The 17,773-nt window shown below is 64.3% G+C and overlaps 1 protein-coding gene across 3 annotated transcripts in view; it reads right to left on the minus strand.

Moving 5' to 3' along the window:
* ADGRG1 (adhesion G protein-coupled receptor G1) overlaps nucleotides 1-17,484 on the minus strand; it is a 36,714-nt gene extending 19,230 nt beyond the window's left edge. Inside the window, exon 1 of one of the 3 annotated variants that reach the window (XM_054710692.1) lies at nucleotides 17,424-17,484. The gene's annotated coding sequence lies outside the window, so the exon portion shown is untranslated. Of the gene's footprint in view, nucleotides 1-9,665; nucleotides 9,777-17,423 lie in introns of those variants that run through there. The other 2 variants (XM_008152297.3, XM_054710693.1) reach the window with 2 other exon arrangements.
* Between the last annotated feature and the right edge of the window lie 289 nt (nucleotides 17,485-17,773).

Raw genomic sequence — 17,773 nt, forward strand, 5'->3', positions numbered from 1 at the left:
CAATAAAAGGTGCTGTGAATTTCACAGTAAAAGATGGCAAGAAATGTGTTTAATAACTCCCAGGACCCTGGTGCTGGGCTGTCAGAACCCCCAGGTGACCTGTCCCAGCTCCGCCCCTGTGCTCTGTGCGATGCAGGCCCCGACCCTCTGAGACTTAGCTTTGACCCTGGGCTGCGACCCAGGGATGGAAAATAATTTCAGCTGGAGGGTGACTGAGGGGAGGGGTGCGGTTGTGAAGATCTCACCCCAAACCACTTCCTCGCTGTTCTGGGGGCTGTTTAATACACCGAGTCCCCTTACAGTAACTTCTAAGATTCCCCAGGGTCCTTATGCCATCCCAGCCCCACCCCCATCCCACCCACCAGCTACACCATCAGTGTTGGGGAGAAGAGGGAGGAGGGAAGGGGGAATGGAGGGAAAAGAGAAAGAGGGGGAGAGGGGAAGGGGAGGAGGAAGGAAGGGTAATGGAGGGGTGTAGGGAAGAGAAGGGAGAAGAGAAAGATAGAAGGGAGGGGAGGGGTGAAGAAGGGAAAGGAAAGGAAGTGGGTTGGGGGAGGAGAAGGGAGCAAGACCAGGAGTGAGAGGGATGAGGGATGAGGGAGGAGGGAGGAGGGCGGGGGAGGAGAGAGGGGGAGGGGAGGAGGGGAGGGGGAGGGGGAGAGGGGAGGAGGGAGGAGAGAGGGGGGAGGGGAGGGGAGGAGGGAGGGGGGAGGGGAGGGGAGGAGGGAGGGGGAGGGGAGGGGAGGAGGGAGGGGGAGGGGAGGGGAGGAGGGAGGGGGAGGGGAGGGGAGGAGGGAGGGGGGAGAGGGGAGGAGGGAGGAGGGGGGGAGGGGAGGAGGGAGGGGGAGGGGGAGGAAGGAGGAGGGGGGAGAGGGAGGAGGGAGGAGGGAGGAGGGAGGGGGAGGGGAGGGGAGGGGGAGAGGGGAGGGGGAGAGGGGAGGAGGGAGGAGGGAGGGGGAGGGGAGGGGGGAGGGAGAGGGGAGGAGGGAGGAGGGGGGAGGGGAGGGGAGGAGGGGGGAGGAGGGAGGAGGGCGGGGGAGGAGGGAGGAGGGAGGGGGAGGGGAGGGGAGGGGGGAGGGAGAGGGGAGGAGGGAGGAGGGGGGAGGGGAGGGGAGGGGGAGGGAGGAGGGAGGGGAGGGGAGGAGGGAGGATGGAGGGAGAGGGGAGGAGAGAGGGGGAGGGGAGGGGAGGGGAGGGGGAGGAGGGGGAGAAGGGAGGGGGGGAGAGGGAGGAGGGAGGGGGAGGGGAGGGGAGGAGGGAGGGGGGAGGGAGAGGGGAGGGGGAGGGAGAGAGGGGAAGAGGGAGGAGGGAGGAGGGGGGAGGAGGGAGGAGGGGGGAGGGAGGAGGGCGGGGGAGGAGAGAGGGGGAGGGGGGAGGGGGGAGGAGGGAGGAGGGGGGAGGAGGGGGGAGGTTGCAGGAAGAACCGTACCTGGACTCCTCCCGGGAATCAAGTGGACTGTAAGTACGGAAAGAGCTTGGAGTGAGCCAAGGGCGCACCCTGTTTGCAAGCTCAGCCGCTGGGGTGCCGGGTCAGCTTCTCCGTCCAAGAGGCCAGAGGAGGACCTCAGCCCCTCACCCTCACCCTCATGGAGCCTCACACAAAGGGGTCGCATGGGAAGCCGGGCTGTAAGCCGCCAGCCCGCCAGCGCGCTCGGGAGAAGGGGCGCAGGTGACAGCAGCCCCTGGCAACCGTTCCCTGGCAACCGTTGGCAGCTTCAGCAACTACGTCACTGCCCGCTCGACCCAACACGGCGCAGGCCCCCTAACTTGTCTCCTACCCAAGTCCCCAACTCACACAGATGCTGGCCAGGCCAGGCGGGGCGCTGGCAGGAGAAAGGGCGGGTTTAAGAAAGCAGGTCATGGAGAACACGTGCCTACGTTTGTCAACATTCACTTTAAACCCAAGTCTTTTTAGAACCCAGTGGGGGCCTAACCCTGTGACCAAAAATGCCTATTGTCAGCTGCGTTTGGCTCTGGAAGCTCCAGTCTGTGGCCTTGACCTCAACCCAGGCTGGACACTTCTCTAAACCTCACCATTGGCTGCCATGAGTGTAGAATGTGCACCATACTTTTCCAGAAGCTTCTTACGGAGCCACTTCCTCCAGGAAGCCTTCCCAGATTGCCTCAGCCCAGCAGGAACCTTCCTTCTGAGTGAGCTCTGGGGCTGGGGATTCTCCTTGCTTTTTTCCCCCTGAGCTCCCTGGGAGCCAAGAGGGGGTCAGACCCTCCTCTCTGTGTCCCAGAGTAAGTACCAGTCCTGGGAGGGAAGAGAACAGAGGCCACGCTTCTGAAACTCCATCTGTGTGCCAGGCACTACACTGAGCATGTTGGAGGTCCATTCCACCACTCGGCAAAAGTTAGCCCTGTCGAACCCATCATACAGATGGGGAAACAGAGGCTCAGGGAGGTGCTGTGACTTGCTCAAGGCCACCAGCCAGTAAGAGAGGGCATGGAATTCAAGCCCAGACCTCCCCGGAGACATGAAGACATGAAGACTCCATGTCCATCTGATGCTTGACTAACCCTGGCCCCCACCCAGTGACGTCCAAACTTTATTTGATCACCTTTGTGACAGGGAGCTCACTTCCTCCCAGAGGACACAGCCCTCTGACCTCCAAAAAGTCCCATTGAGTCCAAAGGAAAAGAAAATCAGAGCCATGGGGTGGCCCGCTGGTGCCAGACGGCACAGAAGAGAACAAGGGGCGTGCCACCGAGGCCTTGGGCGCCGGGCCACAGCCGGCGCGGGAGACAGGGGGGGCTGCTCAGGGGGCTAAGGGCCCAGACTTCAGCCAAGCACCTCCAAGCACCCTCCCAGCACCAGTGGGAAACCCCTTGGCCATCCTGCTCCGAGGGAATGGAGGGGTGTGGGATGCTTTCTGGCAGAGGTCATGGGAAAGACACAGGGGCTTGGGGCCATGGGCCGGCGTGGCCACGCACCCCCTCCCCGCACCTCGGCCCCCACCCCGTGGCCCAGAGCCAGGAGGCCTGCCGGGCCAGGAGGCAGCTATTGTCTTGCTGCTGGGTCCCATCCACGCACTATTTTTGGCCCCGGAGGAAGCGGAAGAGAAAGCAAAGAAAGGAGCTGCTGTTCTCGGTAGAACCTCGTCCTGGAAGAGATTCCAGGGCCTGCTGGGCCGAGGGGCAGGCGCTGTGGGCTCCAGAGCCCCGGTGCTTAAAGGGGCTGGAGGGGCTGCGGCTCAGGGGAGCCAGGGAGGGCACACATGGGGCACCCTGGCCTTTTACTCACACTTCTGCTCACGAACTGCAGCAACACCCAGAGAGACCGAGGCACAGCATCCAGGTCCCACCCCCAGTCACTAGGCTCTGGTAATAACAAAATACCTACAGTAGCCCGGCCGGCGGGGCTCAGGGGTTGAGCGTCGACCTATGAACCAGGAGGTCACAGGTTCAATTCCCGGTCAGGGCACATGCTGGGTTGTGGGCTCCATCCCCAGTGTGGGGTGTGCAGGAGGCAGCCGATCCATGATTCTCTCTCATCACTGATGTTTCTCTCTCTCTCTATCTCTCCCTTCTCTCTGAAATCAATAAAAAAAAATTAATAATAAAAATACTTACAATAGCCTCTAGCTCCTTGCTGCCCAGAGCCAGGTCTCGGCCAAAGAGGTGAACGACCCTCACTTAACAGCCACGACACGGCCGCCAGCGCGGGGGTGGGGGCCCATTTCAGACGTCACAGAATGGCTGCCCAAGTAACAAGCTAGAGACCCACCCTCTCCCTCCTCCACGTGCCACCCACCCTCCGGGCACTCACCACCGCCAGCCTTTCTGTCCTCGGGGGGGCCCACGCATAGGGGCTGGTCCCCGCCCCCTACGGCCCCGCCTGGACAGCAGTTACTGCCGCCGCCCACCCGGTTCCCCACGCAGGTCGGGGAGCAGAGGCGGGGCTCCCAGGCGTGCTGGCGCCTGCAGCAGGGTCTCCGGAGGGAGGAAAGCTACCCCTGCCCCTGGTCCTGGCGGGGGGGCTGCACCCGGGCCCGGCTCCCCGCCCCATCCAGGCACCAGGACCTGGGCAGGCTCGCCTCCCAGCCAGGAGCGGAGAGCAGACACCGCCCGTCGGTTTGGGATGTGCATGCAGGTGGCAGAGCCCAGGAGGGGGCGGCAGGCGCGGGCGGACAGAGGGTCAGTACAGCTTCGAGAAAACCACAAGAGGATTCCTTCCGGCCCCGCCCACGGCCACTGCTCTCCAAGGCAAGGTCACGTGCAGGTGGGTGCAGGGGGGGTGCCTCGAGGTTAGGGACGCCCCTGCCCGGGTGCAGGCCCCTTGGGTAGGGAGAGCAAGGGGCCACGTCGGCTCCCTGATGATTTAGGAGGTGGGCGCCCCTTCCCCACGCCTCCCTCACACCCTCCAGCCTCACTCGGTCCACGCCCCTGACGCCCCAGCTCCCTCTGTGCTTCCCACCAGCTCTCCGCTCACAGCGGGCCAGCAGGAGCCCCTGGAGATGCAACCGGGGCCCCCGCTCATGGGGAAGCCCGGGCATGGTGACGGGCAAGGCCACGGGGGGTGTCACCACCGCCCACAAGCACTGGCTGGTGCTGCTTGAACGGCCGGGCACTGTCAGGGACGTGATCCCGGGAAGTTGTGGGAGTGGGTGCCTCTCCCGAGGCCAGAGAAGCTCAGGGCTGGAGGGGCCATGAGGAACCCCACATGTGCCCAGTTCCCCCTACAACTTCCCTGCCACGCTTAACACCTGCTGAGAATTCCATCGGTGGTGCCGTGGTGCCGTGGGGAAAAGGTCCCGGCTGGGAGGCAGGAGACCCGGATTTAGGCCCCAGGAACCTCCCACTGGCCTGGGGACCGGGAACCTGCGGCCCCATCTGTGGCAGGAGGACAGAAATGTACATCTCTGAGCGCTAACAGCACCTGGGCTGAATGAGAGTCTTTGTCGGTAATGAAGGCGGATGCCCCAGGCGGAGGGCGCTGGGTCACGAGTTGCCCCAAGGGTCTGACACATGCCCCGATGGTGACACAGCCAGAGAAGCCGGGACAGAGCGCCCAGGCCAGGCGTGACTCACTGCCCAGCCGGCCCCCGGGGTTCACCCCTCGCATTTGTCACCACCAAGGCAGGTGGGTCTGGGCAGTTGTTCCCCGCCACCCCCCGCCGGGCCAGAGACACAAGACGCAGCCACACCCTGAGGGCCAGACTTGGCCAGGGAGCCAGAAGGGGTCAGCCACCCGGTGCAGCCCCCGGGGCCCCGGGAACTCAGCCCAGCAGACAGTGACCACAGAGCGCCGCCCCAGGAACCAGCCGACTTGCACTCGCGCCTCCCCTGCAGCCAGGACAGTGGCCGAGCCGGCCAGGCCTCGGGGCTCAGGCCGCAGGAGAGAGTCCCGTCCTGGACAACAGCCTGGAGCCATAAGGCCGGTCACGACCTCAACGGGTGAGAGTGTGCACAGCGGCCGCAGGTCCCGGTGCCTTTCCAGTGACCGCACGGAGGACAGGCTGTTGCTCCCGGACGCACTCACCGCTGCTTCTCGCAGAGGGCGGGGCTGGCCCGGACCGAGGAGCGACAGCATCGCTGTGGTGGGCCAGGCACCGTCCTCAGCCCCGGGACCCAGTGGCTCACGAAGCCCTTCGAGGTGCCGTTACCACCTTCGTTTTAAAGATGAGGGAAACGGGGCACAGAGAGGCCAGTACACCTGTCCAAGTTCACACAGCGGATGGAGCCGGGACAGAACCAAGCCGCCCCCAGCTCGCCCGCCTGTGCAGCCTCTCCCAGGGAACGGCTGAGCTGGGCGAAGAGGAGCCGAGGTCTGGGCGTGGGGAAGGCTCTCCCGCCCGGGAGTCCCTACAGCATGTGGATGTCACAGTTAATCCTAGGGGAGGCTCAGGTCTGGGACTCTATGTATTATTGATGTCAGAGACGAAAGGAGAGGGAGATAGGAGCATCAGTGAGGAGAGAGAATCATGGATCGGCTGCCTCCTGCACCCCCCACACTGGGATCGAGCCTGCAACCCGGGCCTGTGCCCTGACTGAGAATCCAACAGTGACCTCCTGATTCACAGGTCGACACTCAACCACTGAGCCATGCAGTCAGGCTCAAGGTCACTTTTCAAGTATTTGAACTTAGTTCTAACTCAATCACCCCACAGCTCCGAAGACAAAACCTTCAGCTAAGCAAGTCCGCTCTGTGCAGTGATTTATTGCCCCAAATTCCAGCAACAGCCCTGCCAGGGGTGCCACTGGCATCCTGGCGTCCCTGTGTGCAGGTCAGGACAGGGAGGCCCAGGAGGCTGGGGCCGTGGGCAGCAGTCCGCGAGCCCCGCTTACCCCCGGGCCTACAGATACAAGGCCAGGGCTTCCCGGGGAGGAAGGCCAAGCTCTGTGGAGGGCAGGAGGGGAGAGACCGGGAGAAGGCCGAGGCGGCTGGCCTCCCACTGCTGCTCGCTCGGAGGTCGGCTAAGGGCCCTGAACCTGGGGAGCCCCATGGAGCCATCCGCTGCAGAGCTGAAGCCTGTCAGGGACTGGAGCTGGGCTGGCTTCCGGGCAGGGAGGCCCCCACCCCAAGGCCGGCTCCCTCTAATGCAGAGGCCGCCCCACTCGGCCGGCTCCTCCAGGGCTCGGCTCTGATCTCTGCCTGGAGCTGCCAAGCTCACCACAAACCGCCTGAGCCGTATCAGCCAGGAACACGTGCCCACCCACAGGCCTCCCCACCAAAGCACAGGTCAGGCTGGGGGGCTTCCCGAAGCCCAGGTGGCCCCAGCTCCCCTCGGTGGGAGGCAGGGGAAAGGCCCCTGAGCGATTAGAAGACATCGGGCCTCAGTGCACCCACCTGCCCAGGGGAGACCACGGAGAGGCTGGCCCCCGTGCGGCACAGCAAGCCCATCGTCTCACGGCAGCTCCCAGGCGAGGAACCGGAGGCAGGCGCCCAAGTTCACACACCCAGAGAGGAACGAAGCCGGGGCTCTCCCCAGCAGGCGGCCTTGCTCTCTCTGTGGGTCCTAGAGGATGTGGGCAGCAGCAGGGATGGCGGTCGAGACAAGGCCCCCCAGCACAGAAGCACAGACCTGGCCTGGCCCAGGAGCCGCTCCCCCACCCCCCACACTGCACCGAGGGGCCAGGAGAGCTCAGTGGACAAGAGCGCAGACTCTAGAGCCACCAACACGAGAGGTGACCCACAGGTGAGCCTCCTGCGCCTCTCGGCGGCTCAGCACCAACACCCGCTTCGTGGGAAGAAAGGCGCGTGCGGAGCACTGAGCCCCGGCGGCCGGGCTGAGGGCAGGAGGGAGGCCAGGGCAGGCTGGGACCGAGCAGGGGTCAGAAACCGTCTTCCTCGCTCCTCCCCCAACTGGGTCCCTCTGCCCAGCGGCCCAGGCCTGACCCCAGAATCCAAAGGGCTCCCCAGAACCTCAGGAGCTCCCGATGGGGCATGAGACAGGTGGGGGAGGGCAGCACTGGAGAGGCAGAGCCAGCCAGGACCCGCCCGCCCGCCCCACCCGCCTGTGTGAGAGGCCCCTTGGTGCCAACCCCGCTCCCCGCCCCTCCGCCCCTGCCATCTGCTGTCCCCAGGGGTCCCGGTCCCCCAGCTGCCGGGTTTGCTCACGTGATGCCCCCATCTGCTGTGAGTCAGAAGGAGGGGTCCACAGAGCCCCTGGTTGGCACTGGGGGTGCAGAGCCTGCTAAGCTCTGGGGGTGGGGCGGTATTGGATTTGGGACTATGTTGTCACATTCCCCTCACTCTTCACCCTTGCCATGTGGGAGCCCACCCACACCCCTGAAATGGGCACAGCTCCCACCACCCACACACTGTCCCCCAAGCACGCACCCTGAGCCCCACACCACACACCCTGCCCTCCCCGTCCTGCTGGGCCGCAGCCGGCCCTGTGTGCAGAGCTGCGCACGTCCCCCCACCAGCCCCTCCCCCGCAGGCAGAGCAGAGCTGCCCACCTGGCGCTCAGCCACCAGGACATGCCCCGTGCCAGGTCTCCAGTGCCATGGCCTGCCCCATTCCCCCAGGCCCTCACTATTTCCACACCTTTCCCCACGCAGTTTCCTCTGCCAGGAATCCGCCCCCCCCCCCACACACACACACACACGCACACACACACACGCACGCACACACACACACACACGCACACACAAGCACACACAAGCACACACACACACACACACACACACACACACACACGCACTTAAATTCTTCCTTCTCTCCCTCCTTACCAGTCCCCAAGCCCAGCCTAGGTCCTCCACTGAGGCCCCAGGCCTCCGAGGCAGCACGCTCCCTCCCTCCGCCCCCTCCACAGGCTTATCTCCCCCCTCAGCCTCAGAGCTAACTGTCCTGTTTGTTCGCGGCCCTGACAAGATTTGGGTGTCCCAGCCAGGCGACTGGCCCCTGCCCAGTGGCCCAGGGCAGCAACAGCGCAGGCTGCCTGGCCGGGCCTCTCCCCCACAGGCCCTGGGGGAGTTGGGGGTGTCCCTCATGACCTGACACCTCGGAGCCACGGGTGCAGGGCAGCTATTATCACCTCACACGCCCATTTAGCAGCTGCAGCAACTGAGGCCCAGAGAGAGAGAGGCGAGGCAAGGAGGTGCGTGCTGCTCTGACCACAGTGGGTCTACATCTCGTAGTCCCTGCAGCTAACGCCGTCAGGTCTGGCCCCAGGAGCCAGTCCCACCTCTGCCGGCCTCATTTGTGCGACCCAACTCAGCAGCCCGTGGCTCTCACAGCCGCTTCCCACTCCGACTCCACCTCAAGGAACCCACCCGCTGCCCTCAGGGTCCCCACAGGGCCAGGGGCTGGCCCATGACTTTGTAAGACACCTATTTATCCCATTCACTGCAGAGTACCTGGCACACAGTAGGTGGTTTGTATGTATAACTCCCTTGGCCCTCTGGAGCCACAGAGACTATTGCTCCCCACCCGGCCTCCCTGGGCAGGGCTGCTCCAGGAAGGGGGGGGGGGAGCGGGTAGAGGCAAGAGGGGCCCTGAGGCCGAGCCCCTCCTGTGGGGCCCTGTGAGACCCCAGCTCGCACCACAGGAAGGAGGCTGGTGGGGAGGCTCGAGGACGGGAACCGGCGGCTTCCCCCATGGAACGGGGCGCCCCGGGTGGGGGGAGGCCCTATCTGTGCCCCGGAGGCGGGAGCCGGGTCGGTGGTTAGCTGGCAGTGCGCTGCCCAGCCCTCAGCCTCTGCGTCCTCATCTACCTGCCCCGTTCCCACGCCAAGACCACCTCCTGCCAAGGATGCCCGGCGAGGACAGCCCACTGGGGGCCGGACCAGCCCAGGCAGCTGCCGGTGAGCCCGCCCTCAGGGCCGGTGCCCAGCCCCTGCAGCCGCTCCGGAGCCGGGACCCTGGCTCTAGCGTTAGGGGACCGCAGATAAGCCACCTGCCCCCCCAGAGCCTGGCTCCCCCCCACCCCCGTGCCACGGGAGCAGGCGTAACTCCTCTCACCGCCCAGCGAGCAGACCCAGCCAGCCTCCCGTGCCCAGTGAACGTGCCGCTCTGAGCCTCAGTTTCCCCAGCTAGCACAGGACTAGTGGTTCGGAGAGGTTTCAGGCCCCGTCCCCTTCCCAGGCATCTCCCTGTCCATCTACCCCCAACTCCAGAGACCCCCCTACAGCAATGCTCCTCTGGGCTCCCACCCAGACACCAAGGCTCCCAAGTCCCCGTCCCACCCCACCCTCCTCCCTCCTGGATCTGGTACCTGGCGCCAGGTGGGGGCCGGGTGGGGTCAGGTTCACCTCCAGAGGCTTACCCTGCGGGTCCTGCTGCGGAGGGAGCTGCTGCCGTGTGGTGGCTCCGGCCCTCCTCACAGGGCGGGCGGCCGGCAGGGTGGAGGGGGAGGAGCCTGGGAAGTGCTGGGTGTTTGGTGGGGGGATGCCCCTCCAGACGACTCCTCCCTCCTCCCTCCTCCCTCCTCCCTCCTCCCTAGCCAGGCAAGGGATGACGGACCAGTAGTGAGTCATGGATTTCTCAGAGGGAGGCTGAGAAGGGGAGGGCTGGGCGCTGAGGCAGGGGCCCTGGGGGTGCCTGTGACTCAGCACGGGGCAGGGGGCACCTCCGCCTCACCCGCATTCGGGCAGGTAGGTGCCCGGCTTCAGGGACAGACTCCGGCCAGGGAGAGCGCTGCCTCCTCGCCCTCCATCTGCCGCTTTTCTCCCCACAGTGCCCAGAGGCCAGGGTTGCTAGGGCAACGGGCGCTTTGATGCTGCCCCACCGCCAGGCCCAGGCGACAACTGCCCTTCCTGGAGGAGTGTCCTGCCTCCTTGGCAGCCGGCAGGAGCCGGCAATGACCAATGACCGGCGGAGCGGAAGGCACGGGGTTGGGGGGTTGAGGGTTGGGGGGGGGATCAAGCGCCTGGCATGCAGCCAGCCAGTCCACGCACGCACGACTGGCCACCTGACCTTGCGTCTCCCTGAGCCTCAGCCCTCCCAGCACAGGGACAGTGTCAGCATCCCAGACTCAGGTTCCGGGCTCTGAGACGCCAGGGGCTCCTGGAAATGGCATCCCTTAGTCCGTCTGCGAGGCCAGAGAGGAAACTGAGGCCGAGAGAAACACCATTCCTGGTGGCCCTAGCTCAGCGAGGAACCTGGGGGTGGGCCGGTGCCCCGCCCCCTCTCCGGTCACTGTCCGCAGCTCGCTGGCTGCTGAGGTCCTGGGAGGCTTCGGAGGCGGTGGCCACCCCACGGGCGGGGCTCCCTGCCACAAGCGTGCTAATGATGATGATGATTCCACTTACTGGCCGTTTACTCCCCTCCCGACTTTCCCTCACGCGCGGCCCTCCGAGCACAGCCCTGGGGAGAGTGGCTCAGACAGTGAAGGGTTGCTGTGAATGTGGTGATGAGGCAGGGGGAGGCAGGACAGGGAGGGAGCTCAGAGAGGGGAGAAGGTGCCTGAGGCCACACAGCGGGCAGGGCTGAAGTTAGGGCCGCCCAGCAGTCTGGCTCCTGATCACTCAAGTGCAGCCTCCCCAGATCTGGGCACATGGGGTGCTCAGGGCTGCAGGTCCCTTCCCTAAAAGACGGAGTGTGCTGCAGCGTGAGTGGAACTTTCTCAGGCGGCCGGGGGCGGGGTGGCTGTGGGGAAGGCCGCCCCTCACCTGCCCGTGGGGGGTACAGAGAGCCCCACCCAGAGCTTCCAGAAGGCAGCGCTGTGCTCTCCAGCGCCACAGCCCCCTGTCCAGACTGGGGCTGACGCCCTGGCCGGCAGGCGCTGTGGGCACTGGGCCTGCCCTCCCTCCCAGGCTGCAGTGGGCAGTCCCTCATTATCAGGGCAAGAGCCCCCAGCGTGGGCCGGGAAACAGAAAAGCAAGTTATCCAGGAAGGGATGGGGAGTCCCTGGCAGGCCGTGTCCCCAAGCAAGTCACCCCCTCGAAGCCTCAGTTTCCCCGAGGTCTGTCCTTCAGGGCGGAGCCACAGGTAGGTGGGGCAGCATCAGCTGTTCCCTGCGATTCGGGCCAGCAGGGCAGCAGTGACCCCAGCACACGCCCCAGGGGGTGCTGGCCAGCTGGGCACAGGTGGGGAGTTGGAGGTGCCGCTCTCTGGGTGCCCAAGCCAGGGCCACAGAGACCTGGAGCCCGCTGCCACAGAGGAAAGGCAGCCTGGCCAGGCAGGAGTTGGCTTGCCACGCTCTGTCTGCCCTTCACCATCGGGCTTCTCAGAGACCTACTATGTGCAGGGCGAAGGTGGGGAGCAGGCCCCAGCTCCGAGTATGACTCACAGCGGGATGACACCAGAGAGTCAGTTATTGGCGCCATGGAGCTCCCAGAAGGCTCTGGGAGTCCAAGGACAGAATCCACATAAATGATCGTTAATCACAATACTGCCCACCACTAGTCCTACTAAGCGGGTCACTGTGTAGGGTACCGTGTAGGGTTCACTGTGAAAGGCACTGCTTGACGTGGGTCATTCTAATTTCACCCTCCCAGCTCTGCGGCCGGGCTCCCACTGGTACGTTAGAAACCAGGTGACGCAGCCCAGGCCGCACAGCTGGCGTGTGGCTGGGAGCACCTGCTAGGTGCCAGGTCCTTCATATGTACACAACAGTCACTGTCCCCCCTTCGCAGAAGAGGGACAGGCACAGAGAGGGTGAGGGCCTTGCTCGTGCCTTTCAGGGATGGAGCCAGGGTTTGAACCAAGCCAGTTGGCCCCGAGCCCCGGCTGGGTCTTGGAGGAAGGGTTTTGATAAACAGAGACCAGCTGGAAGGGCATTCCAGGTGGAGGGAACAGCATCAGCAGAGGTGGAGAGGAGACTGGGACACGGGAGCCAGTCTTGGAAGGAGGTGGGATCTGATGTGGAGAGTAGGGAAGATTCTGGGAGATTTTGGAAGCATGGAGTTTGCTTTGAATGGGGTTTCATCCAAGGCCCTGGGAAACCAGGGGAGGTCTTTGGTCGGGAGGGTGTGATCAGCACACAAATGTGGCCCGAGAACTTGGTGGAAACGCTCTCAGGTGTGCCCCGGGCCTGCCGAGTGAGAGTGTGTATTGGAACCAGATGCCCAGGGGACTCCGGCATTGGGCAGAGCAGGAGGTGCCCTGGTCTGGACACCAGCGATGGTGGGCTGGGACGGTGGAGGGTCCAGCCGGGCCACTGGAGAACACAGAAGCAGAGGGAGGCGCTGGGGGCTCAGCGTGGGTCCCGAAAACCAGAGCAGGGCTAGGACCCCACCTCACACGCGCAGGTGAGAGGAAAGATGCCAGAAACAGCCCTGAATAATGGGGGCTCAAGATGGGGCACAGAGAAGAGGCTGCCCTCAGGCTTAGTGGGTGGGGGTGCGCCTGTGACATGTGGGGTAGCCTTCCAACAGGCAGCTGGCTGCACATTGCTGGGGCTCAGAGTGAAGGGCTGGGGTCCCCCAGGACCAGAGGTCATGAGCATTACTGGAGGAGGGGACAGTGGCCAGAGACAGGGTGGGGAGGGCAGAAAGGCCTTCGTTTTATTTTATTTCATATATATGTGTGTGTGTGTTTTAATTGATCTCAGGGAGAAAGGGAGAGGGACGGAGAGAGAGAGAAACACAATGATGAGAGAGCATCATGGACCGGCTGCCTCCTGTACACCCCACACTGGGGGTCGAGCCTGCAACCGGGCCTGTGGCCTGACCGGGCCTCAAACCGCCACCTCCTGGTTCTTAGGTCAACACTCGACCAGCAGAAAGGCCTTCGTTTTAAAGGACGGAGGCGCGGGGCCACGCTGCCTGCCGCTGAGAGGTTGGAAGCCCAAACTCTGGACTCAGGCCAAGTGGCTTCCCCTCCCAGCTCTGCCAGCGGGTGACTCAACTGCAGACAGTGGCAGCGCCACCAGGAGCGGCAAACAAGGCCGCGTCCGTCAATCCCGCAGCCCCGGCACGAGAGCACCTGATGTGTCTGCGAGGGTTTCGCTGTTCAGAGCAGGTGTGGGCCCCAGGCAAACGCTGCAGAACTGTGCCCCCTGTGAGCGGGTCACAGGCCACCACTGCCTGCTGGGGGGTGAGCAGCTCAAGTCCAAGTTCTCTCCTGGCGAGCAGAGTGGCCTTGTAAATCATGGAGCGCCACGCCCGGCACAGAGTCGATGCTCAACAAATACTGAGCCAGCGGTGATTATCATGAAGTCAACGCAAATGCCCCAAGGCCCAGCACGCCACAGCTGACAGAACCCTTCCACAAAACAGTAACGATCGGTCCCATTTCACAGAGATGGAAACTGAGGCTCAGAGAGAGAACCTCCCCAAGGCCTCACAGCACGTCATCAGCAGAGTCGGCATTTGAACCCAGGCCCTGGGATCCGGACCACTTGCTTTTCAACCAGTGCTCCACCACCTTCCCGTTCCTTCATTCCCGTGGGAAAGCTTCCTGGCCATAGGCGTGGGGGCAGCCACAGCCCCACAGTAACGCCATCGCCCATCACACCCGCCCCAGGGCCCAGGGGATGGCATTGCCCATGTGACTCAGCCCAGTCACAAAGGGAGCTGTGTGCCCTGTGCCCTAGGCCTGCCTCCCCCGCCCTCCGCTCACCCCCCAACTGGAGAAGAAGCAGAGAGCCTGACGAATCCAAGACGTGGGGGGAGCGGGAGGAATCGTTGGCCATTAAAATGGGGCGAGTCTAATAGAGACTCAAGCCCGGGCTTGGGGTGCAAGAAGCTCGCGCAGCTCCAATGATGGAACAAGGCCCCAGGCCAAGCCGTTCTCTGACTCCTTATTCGGAGCGCCAAGGGCAGGCTCAACCTCATTGGCTCCCGCTGGGGCGGAGCCCGGGCAGGGGCCCCGCCCACACCACCTGGATCAGATTTCAAAAGCGCTGGGGCTTGGGGGAGGAAGTCTCCCCCAGCCGCAGGGCTCCTGAGCCCGCACCTGTCTCCAGCACTGACCGCTCTCCACCCCTCCCTCAGGTTCAGACCCAGTGCCCTTGTGTCCCTTCGAGCACTGACTGTGTGGAAGGCAAACGGCTTGGTGTTTTCTCCCGACACCTTGTCAAGGAAGCCTCGCTCCATCTGCTGAGGCTCAGAGAGGGACGGGCCAGTCCCAGGTCACACAGGATTGGAGCCAGGATCTGACTTTAGGTCAGTTTCCTCCCCCTTCCTGGTTCCAGTGCATCTTTTTATTTTATTTTTTGATTGATTTTTGGAGAGGAAGAGAGAGGGATAGAAACATCAGTGATGAGAGAGAATTATCGATAGGCTGCCTCCTGCACGCCCCACACTGGGGATCTAGCCCGCCACCTGGGCCTGGGCCCTGACCAGGAATCGAACTGTGACCTCCTGGTTCACAGGTCAACGCTCAGCCACCGAGCCACACGTGAGCCCCTGTAGCTGGGCTCCGGTGGCATCCTGACCACTTGCCAACAAGAAGTGACCTTGGGCCCAGCCCAGACAGCCAGGCAGACAGACCTCCCCCGCCGCCCCCCCCCACAGTCACCCAGTGCCTGCCCTGCTGGAGGCCACCACAGAACACGGCGCTTAGAGAGAGCTCAGGCTCCCGGCACCACCCTGCTCACCTTCCCAGGAGGCGGGCACGCCTGGGTGCCCAGCTGCCCGAGATAGAAGGTAGACAGGGCGGCCGCCCCCTCTTCCTAGGCGTGACGGAATGTCTGACCTCAGCCCAGCCCCCACATGCACTCGGCAGGAGGGTTGGATCCAGCCAGAACAGGCCTGAAGGTCACCATGGCCACACTCCTGCCTCCCAGCCTTCCGAATCCCCGAGACCAGGGCCAGGATGGACCCGCCAAAGATGGGCCACAAGCCCTCTCCCCATTCCCGCGCCCGGCAGCCTGGGCCACTCCTGCCGTGGGAACGGGTGCAGGGTCGCCCACCCAGAGGCCTGGGCACCTGTAATGTCAGGAGATCGGAGCTGAGTGGGGCAGGGCCGGTCTTTCCAAGGGGCCCCAGGGCACCCTGCTCAGGCCTGAGGGAGACCGGTGACTGGGGGGCTCCAAACGGCCCCTCACCCCACCTAGACTCCTCCTGGCATTGCCCCAACGCCCTTAAAGTAGCGCGGCCTGGGAACAGGCATCAAATTGTCCAGATCTGAACTGTCTGCCTCTGTCCCCGCAGGTGTAAGTGGAGACACAGGCCCTGCCACCTTCCTGGGATTTTTCTTTTCTTTTTTTTAATATATTTTTATTGATTTCAGAAAGGAAGGAAAGGAAGAAAGAGATAGGAAACATCAATGATGAGAGAGAATCATGGATCGGCTGCCTCCTGCACGCCCCACACTGGGGATCGGGCCTGCAACCTGGGCCTGTGCCCTGACCGGGAATCGAACTGTGACCTCCTGGTTCATAGCTCAGTGCTCAACCACTGAGCCACACCGGCCTGGCCTGGGGTTTCTTTTACATGCACATCCCCCAGAGCAAGAAGCGGAAGAGGCTTCTAACTCCTCCACAGGAGCCTCCCTCCCGGCCAGGAGGTCCCAGAGAGGCCATGCCAGCCGCTGCCGGTGCCACCACGCTGTGCCCTGTCGGCGGCTTCCTGACCTGTGAGGCTTGGGGGGCAGCTGCTCAGATGCCCGAGACTTGGTCCAGGTGTCTGGTAGGGAGCGGGGCATTGTCACTCCCACACGGAGGGGGGGGGGAATGAGGCCCGGGCGGGTTTCTCCGCTGCCCTGTGTGCAGAGACGGCAGCCTGTGCGTCATCTTGAGGTGACAATGTGCCATCTCACTTGACTGCCATGGGGTCGGCTGGGCCCAGGATCTTGACTTGGACCTCCCCCCGTGCCCCACCCCTCCTGCCACACACACACCGAGTGGTGCCCAGCAAAGCTCTGTTAGGTTGGGCTGCAGGGGGTCACGTGGGGGTCATAAAGAGGCTGCCTCAGTTTCCCCCATGAAAACCGGGCTGCCTCCACTCCTTTGTTGGTGAATGAAGAGTTGGAGTTGGGTGGACTTTGGGGAAACCCCCAGAGTGCCCAGCCTTGCCCCGGGAGACACCCCCCGCCCCCAGATGCCACCGGGAGCACCGCCTTCTGCGTATGCCTCTGCGTGGGCAGCCGGGGCGCCCCCGGGGTTCCCCGCGGAGTGCCGGGGCGCAGCTGGCTCCGGAGGCGGATGGAGGAAGGCCTCGTTAACGGCAGAAACGTGGGCCCGTATGGCTGCCCGTACACCCCAGGGCGCCACCTGCGGGGCAGAGCGGGTCGGGTGCCGGGCACTGACTCCAGCACCGCCCTGTCTGGCTGCGGTGGGGCCCGGGGGCGGGGTAGCGGTGGGTGTGCAGGGGAAGGGGGGCTGGGGCACAGCTCCGTCTCTGTGTTCAGACCCTGCCCCTGCCCACCTCCCTCGTGGTAGATGAGGAAGCCGCCCAGAAAGGCTAGGCCTGGCCCAGGGTCCCGCGGCCGCACTGCAGGGCGGGCCTTCGCCTCCGGGGGACTCCCGTCCTGGTGCGTCCTCGGGCGTCTCATTCAGGGGCCTGGCCCGAGGGTGAGTGGCCAGTCGGAAAGCAATTTGCCCTCCACCTCCGGCCTCTCGCAGCCCAGGCGGGAAGGGCTGTGCTAAGGGGGACGGGCTGTGGAGAAGCCGGAGGACCCCGGGCTGGCCGGACGGGCAGGCACCACCCAGGCCCGGCCCCTGCCCCTCCCACCCAGCTCAGCAGGGCAGGCCGCCTTCCTCCTCCTTGTCCAAGTTCAACAACCCCGGCCAGCCTGCTCCCAAACCGGTTCACCGGGGCCCAGCAGAAGGCAGGGTCTGGGCACAGGAGGGGGGGGGGGAGCAGGCACAGGCGCCGCCTCCGCATCCAGTGTCAGGGTGCACAGCTCGCCCTGGCCCTCAGCCGCCTGCAGCCCCCGTCTGGGCACCGGCCGCGCACCCCACCCCCTGCCAGCTTCCCTGGGCCAGGAGGCCACCACGTGAGCACACCCAGCTCACACTCAGAGGACAGGAGAGCCAGGGCCCCCAGATCAGCCCAGAACCCGAGCAGGTTCAGGGCCAGGCCTCAGACGCACCTTCAGGTCATTGAACCGAAGGTCAAGGTCGAAAGGGCCAGCAGCTTCTTACCTGTGTGTCTAAGCAGAAGCCGCCTCCTCCCCTTCCAGCTCCTCCAGGTTCACTGTTCCCGGTGAGCTTGTCTGGGCAGGCGGCTATCGTGAGGCCCCGCCTGTCCATCTGCACCATTTCCGGCCGTGCCTGCCGCCTCCCGCGCTCACTCCCGGGTTTCCATGCGGGCTCACCTGGCCCCTTGGGTGCTGTGCACCCACCATCGCCTCAGCCCTCCGTGGGCTTTTCTTGTTTAATCTATCTTTATTGATTCCAGAGAAGACGGGAGAAGGAGAGAGAGAAACATCAATGATGAGAGAGAATCATGATCAGCTGCCTCCTGCAAGCCCCACACTGGGGATCGAGCCCAA

Source organism: Eptesicus fuscus, chromosome 21 (assembly GCF_027574615.1).
Source record: "Eptesicus fuscus isolate TK198812 chromosome 21, DD_ASM_mEF_20220401, whole genome shotgun sequence".
Taxonomy (NCBI): Eukaryota; Metazoa; Chordata; class Mammalia; order Chiroptera; family Vespertilionidae; genus Eptesicus; species Eptesicus fuscus.